Raw genomic sequence first — 7,265 nt, forward strand, 5'->3', positions numbered from 1 at the left:
AGTATTATAAAGAATATTTGTTAAGGAATTTGCAAGAGAGAGAGAGAGTGAGTAAACTTTAGGCCCACGTCAGGAATTATATTTTGGGTAGATTATTAAGTTTTGTGTATAGTACTAAGTTCTTGTGAGATAAGTAAATGTAATTTGGAAGTCCATGTAAGCACAATTGTGTGAAATGCATAATAAATAATAATAATGTATTTATCAATTAATAAAATGTACATATATTTTAAAATTTTCTAATTTTTTTTTTTTTTTTTTTATTTGTAAAAAATACAAACGTATACTTAAATATATAATATATCTCTATATGTGTATATATGTATATATCTATTCATATATAAGGATTCGATGTTTCCCTTTTCATCTCGGCCTGTAACACATAGATTCAGAATATAGTGTATGGAAAAAATATATTTGAGAGAACAATGTAATTTATAACTATATATAATAAAGAGAATCTTAGTGGTGGCCGTAGCGCACTGGCAAAGTATTTGCCTCCTATGCCAAAGATCCCGAGTTCAAATCCAGCTAGAATTCCTAAATAAAAATAATAACAAAAACGGCCATCACCGGTTGCTCCGGCCGACCGACAGTCAGTATAACTCTGACGGCTGGATAGGATTCTGTGGGCCAATCACCCGCAAACCCGAAACAAGCTGATTCGAGAAACGAATACGAGCCTCGGATATCGGACGGATACAACGGAAATGAACCTTAGCTATCAAAAAGGTATACGAATTGGCACTTGGAACATCCGGACATTGGCACAGGCATCCCGTTTGGCACAACTAAGCAAAGAAATGACACGCTGTAAAATTAAGATCCTAGGTCTCAGCGAAGTGCGGTGGAAGAACAGCGGGGACATTACAACGTCAGACAATCACTACATGATATATTCGGGCAATTCAACCACCCACATTAATGGAGTTGGAATAGTTATATCCACTAAAATTAAAAAATCATTAATGGAGTGGAATCCAGTCTCCGACCGATTAATAACCGCTCGTTTCCGAGCCAAAAATCGCAATATAACAATCATTCAATGCTATGCACCAACGGAAATAGCAGACGACAGCGAAAAAGATCATTTCTACAATCAACTGCAGTCCACAATCGCCTCAACGCACAAAAGAGACATCAAACTTGTCATGGGTGACTTTAACGGGAAAATCGGCAATAATAATAACAACCTCGATGAAATAATGGGTCGCCATGGACTTGGAGAAGCACGCAATAACAACGGCGAGCGATTAATTGATCTCTGCATGGCCAACCGACTTTTCATCGGCAGCACGCGATTCCCGCACAAGGACATTCATAAATATACCTGGCAAGCACCAGACGGAGTAACACGTAACCAGATCGACCACGTGCTAATTGACAAGAAACACCTGAAGTCTCTTCTAGATGTTCGAACAATGCGTAGTGCGGACATGTATAGCGACCATAAGCTAGTCGTGGCAAAAATACGCATAAGAACAATGAATATAATAACAACAAGAACAAAACAAAAGAAATTTAATATCGAAAAATTCAAGAATAAAGGCGAACGTCGGAACTTCTGTGAAACTGTAACAGCCAAAGTTAATAATATCAGTCCTACAATAAGTGCGAAGGAAAAATGGGAATTAGTGCAAAAAGCATACGTAGAATCCGCAAATGAAGTCATCGGGATCAAAAACAGTACCCGTAAAATGTGGATCACGAATGAAACCTGGGAATTAATCGAACAAAGAAGAACATTAAATCAGCAACTAAACCAGGTCCGAAGTGATGTAACCCTTGCAAGATATAACAACATAGAAAAACAAATTAAGAAAATGGCAAGAAGAGATCGTCGTAAATTCGAAGAAAACATCATCAATGACGCTGAAGTGGCGGCGGAACAAAAGGACGTGCGCAAAACATACCAATGTATCAGGAGGATCACCGGCCATTTTACAAGCATTCCACAAATTAAGAACAGCGATGGCCATATTCTCACTACGGAACAACAACAACTTAATCGATGGGTAGAATTCTTTAAACACGACGACCCAACAATAGATAACTGCGACATAGACTATACAACATCATCTCGTATCAGCACAAAGTCACCATCAGTTGCTGAAATCAGATTAGCAATAAAGAAACTCAAGAACAACAAAGCCGCAGGTAGTGACGGCATCGCACCGGAATTACTTAAAACTGATCCATCATTTGCGGCGGAAACACTTGCCCCCATTATAACAGAAGTATGGGACACAGGCAGCATCCCGGCGAAATGGAAACAAGGAATAATCATCACAATTCCAAAGAAAGGTGATCTCCGTGAATGTAAGAACTGGCGAGGAATAACCCTACTGAATACAATTACGAAGATTCTAGCGTCAATCATCCGCGAGAGAATGACAGCGCACGTCAATGAAAAATTGAGAAAAGAACAAGCAGGATTCCGCCCGGGACACAGCTGCATAGATCATATAAGCAGCCTTCGAATTATAGTGGAGCAAGCAGCAGAATTCAACTCACCACTGTATCTGACTTTCGTGGACTTTGAAAGAGCATTTGACACCGTGACTTGGCCGGCTATATGGAAAACACTAGAAAAATTTGGAATACCAGCCCAAATAACAAGATTAATAAAAGAATTATATGATAACGCGGAATGCGGTGTTCTCTTCAAAGGAAAACTGAGCCCCTCCTTCCAAATCAGAAGAGGTGTACGCCAAGGCTGCATTCTATCACCGATGCTATTCTTAATGGTACTGGATACGGTGATGGAAAAATGCAATCAAGAAACAACAGGCGGAATACAGTGGCTGCTGACTCGCCGACTTGACGATCTCGACTATGCGGACGACATCGTGTTACTATCTCATACACACAAAGATGCACAGGGGAGAATTTCAGCACTTCAAAGATACGCTGCAGAAGTTGGACTAAAGATCAATACCAACAAAACAAAAATAATGCGTATTGGAACAAACATAAGCACACCTATTTCCATTGAAGGACGCACAATCGAAGAAGTCAACGACTTTGTATACCTTGGTTGCGTAATTGCCAAAGACGGAGGAACCAACATCGATGTTAGCAAAAGAATAAACAAGGCCCGACAAGCCTTCTTCAGACTTAATAAAATATGGAGAAGCTCAAAGATGTCTAACATACATAAGCTTCGTTTATTCAATGCTTGCATCAAATCTGTGCTGCTATACGGTTGCGAGACCTGGAAAAACACAGATGGACTGATAAACAAACTTCAGGTCTTCGTGAACAAATGTCTGCGACGAATTCTGAGACTGTTCTGGCCAAACTTACCAACAAATGAAGAACTACTGCGCGCTTCCAAGCAAGAAAAAATAGGCACTGAAATCCGCCGCAGAAAATGGAAATGGATCGGCCATACTCTAAGAAAAGATCCGCATAACATAGCTCGCATGGCTATGGAATACAATCCGCAAGGAAAGCGCAAAAGAGGGAGACCTGCCATGTCTTGGAGGAGAACAATAGATAATGAAATTAAATCTATTGGAAAATGCTGGGCAGAAATAAAAACGATTGCCCAAAATAGAGTAAGATGGAGGAGACTCGTAGACGTCCTATGCTCCACATAAAGGAGATAAAAGGAGTGATGATGTGATGATAATAAAGAGAAACATAAAAATCATATTCGTAGGGGGGAATATTAATTCAAATTCAGTAATAACTGACCATTGTTTACAACAAGGACATGATTTTGATTGGAACAACATTCAAATTCTAGATGAAAATCCTTAAACGCCTCATCTCTGAGATACTAAATATTAAAAAACAGAATAACAGTCTTAACCTACAGACAGACACAGAAGACCTTCATAAATCTTATATACTATTATAAACAACCCAGATAGCAAAATGCTAGCAGTATGCCACCAGTGTGCCAGCAAACTTGATCATGACGTTATAGCAGATATCAAGCTGCTGCTTCACCATTAAGCTTAGTTTCTAATAGCTTAGCCTGCCAACATAATACAACGATAAAAATACAACAAAAATCAATCATTATTTGCTAACACATCGTGACAGTGAAACGCGGTAAAAATACAGCACAACCTGACATAACCAGTACTGACAGCAAAAACACAGCAAAAATCGAGCACAGTCTGCCGTCACGTCGTGACAGCAAAAACGCGGCAGATATACAATGCGATCTACCTAATTAGCTATTGATGGCAAAAACGCAGCAAAAATCGCGCATAGACTGCTGAAAAAAAAAGTTACAGCAATTTTTAATATATTTAATTAAATTTTTATTAATTCAATTAAATTTTTATTAAATTAGATTTCTTTCTCCATCATTTGTGTCCTCTCCTTAAAAGTACTGAACTGACTAATAATACCTAGGAAAAAACTGTTAAACCTGATAGGATTTGAACTCGTGACTCGGTCCACGGTCCAGTTCTGAGTCGTTCACCTAACGTACTGCTCCACTGTTACCTTATTGACAGAGATGTTTCGAATTGTCTATATATACTTATAATAAAAATATTTTATTAAATAGACAATTTATATAAATAGACAGATTATGCATGATTTTTGCTGCGTCTTCGCCATCAATGGCTGATAGGGCAGATCACGTTCTATATCTGACGGGTTTTTGTAATCACGACGTGACGGCAGGCTGAGCTCGATTTTTGCTGCGTTTTTGCTGTCATAATATGACAATAGGTGTGCCAGATTTTTAACAACATTTTACTGATTTAACATGTAGTCATGTTTTATATCAAGTTTTGATCTATTTTTTGTTAATTTATTTTGTCAGCATGTATTGCTCGATTTCTGCTTGCTTTATTTCGGCAAAGTTTGATGAATTTTTACAGAATTTTTGCTAGTGTATTATGACGCAGGTCTGCTCTATTTTTGCTGTATTTCTGTTATGGCTATACTGAAACGGTAAACCGTGTTCGACTGCTGCTCGATTTTTGCCATTATATGTAGCATAAATTTGCAATGCATGCTTTTGGTGGGTTTGGCTATCTGGGCAAGGTTATTGACTTTGCATTATCATGATCTTTCTTATTATATGTACTTTCTGCGTGACAGTTAGATTTGGCTTTATCTTTATACTTTTGACGTTACACATATCATTTTATGTTGAATATTTTATTACTTTATATTAGCTTTTTACCTATTTATTCTATTAATAAGGTTATGGATAATTAGTTATATGTTCGTATACATATATTGTTTATATTAAAACTCGTCCAGTGCTAACATTACGTAGAGACAAATTTAGTTCCACTTGTCGGATTGACATAGAACCTTAAAAAACATAAATTAATTGATACTTACATTCACTGAACAGTGCAGGTCTTTCTTCTTCTTATTAATGAATGGCTCCTGCCTCCATTGAGTGAGCGGAGGCAATACGACCAGATCACGTCTAATTGTCTTTTCGTCTTATGAATGACAATAGCGAGTGATGCAATGCCCGCGAAAATGGCGTTGCTCGAACGGTCACCGGACGCCTGCGTCTACGGCGTCGTCACACCGCAACAACGCGCGTCCGGAGTCCTAGTCGACGAAACGCCGAACAATCGAGACGAGCCCATCCGCGGACACCCATCCTTGGGATTCAATTGCTCAGTCGAAGTCGGCAACACTTTCAAAAATATACTATGGAAAGCACCCGAACCGAAACGCGTCCGTAACGGTCGAATGGTTCGTCGGAACTCGAACAGTGCAGGTCACTCACATTATTATTTCCATTTGAATCCATATTTTTTTCTAACACTTCATCTGTATAGATGTGTAGAAGTAATTATTAAGGACACGTGGAGGGATTGCGTTCAACTTTAGACTGCTAGGTCAAAAACCGCCCCGACAAACGTGTGGTGCTCGAGTACAATGGAATACAATTTATCCCTTCACATTGCTGGTGCTGCCATTATAGTCACGCCACGCTTTGCGCATGCGCATGTTCTGTTCAGCATATTATACATTTGCAACATTTATACGACGTTGTGCAATGAAGGTTTCAGTAATATCAGATATTCAATGTTATTGATACGTTTCTTAATGTCTTAAAATAAACGTTTTACATGAAAAGTTTATGTCACGTTATGTTATAAATATTATATAAACGTCTCATACATAACGTTATACTAATATTTTAAAATGTTACTAATGACACGTTATAAATGAAATGTTCGGTAAACATTGCAAAACGTTTAATATATAACGTTACAAACTGGATGTTGCTCGAATGTCGTGCAACGTTTCATTTGAAACGTTCCAAATATCAGTTTTAATTACCAAAATGTAATGTTTTTGCGATGTTCTATAGATGTTAGAAGTAAATATGTTTCACCAAAACTTTTATGCAACATTTCATAAACGTTTATAAAGAAACGTTTTAAGTACGATATATTCTTCTCCAATATAACGTCGCCTGAAGGTTACATGTTTAGTAGATAATGTTTAAAAGTATTCTGTTACTATAATATATAAGGTACTATAATTCATAATAGTATATTTATAACTCTATTATTCATATATTATAATATTACTTTATAATACCTTATAATATTAGTAACAGAAACATCAATCGGAAATCTGTGCTACATAGAATACACGCTACCCAGACAGCACAGGACGTCCTTGGGACGTCCATTTAAGGTTCATTTTAAGTCCATACGTCTATGGACTAAAAATGGACGTCCATTTCTGGACGTAAAACGCTTTATGACCATAAACTTAAAAAAAATGATGGACAATATTTTGATTGATGTACTTTTTCATTTTTTTTTCCTAAATAAAATAATACTTTTTGCAAAGAACGTATGGAACTTTCCGATTGACCTAATATTTTAAAAGTAGTAAAACATTCAGATCATATAAAAAATGCAATTTTTAAATTTCTTGAATTTTTTAAAAACAGTATTTTAAGCCAAGAATGACAAAAAAATTGTTACTCTAATCTTTTTGATATTCTTAATACTCATAATTCTTTTTGTAAAGATCCGTTTAGATTTAACGGAGAAAAAAAATACTAATGAAAAATCACATTTTCGATATCTCGAAATAGTGTGGCTCTTTTGGGATAAAACGTTGCACAATAGTACATTGTGTAACGCGTGGGGACTAGTGTTATGGCGCGAAGGGCGCGAAAGCACGAGCGAAGCGAGTGCGTTATTCGCGCCCGTTACTCATAATATTTTACTGTGTTATACAATTATAAATTCGCACGAGCGAAGCGAGTGTGACTTATGGGGTGGTGCGTGGGGCGCAGGAAGCAG

This window comes from Cyphomyrmex costatus, unplaced genomic scaffold (genome assembly GCF_001594065.2).
Source record: "Cyphomyrmex costatus isolate MS0001 unplaced genomic scaffold, Ccosl1.0 scaffold265, whole genome shotgun sequence".
NCBI lineage: Eukaryota > Metazoa > Arthropoda > Insecta > Hymenoptera > Formicidae > Cyphomyrmex > Cyphomyrmex costatus.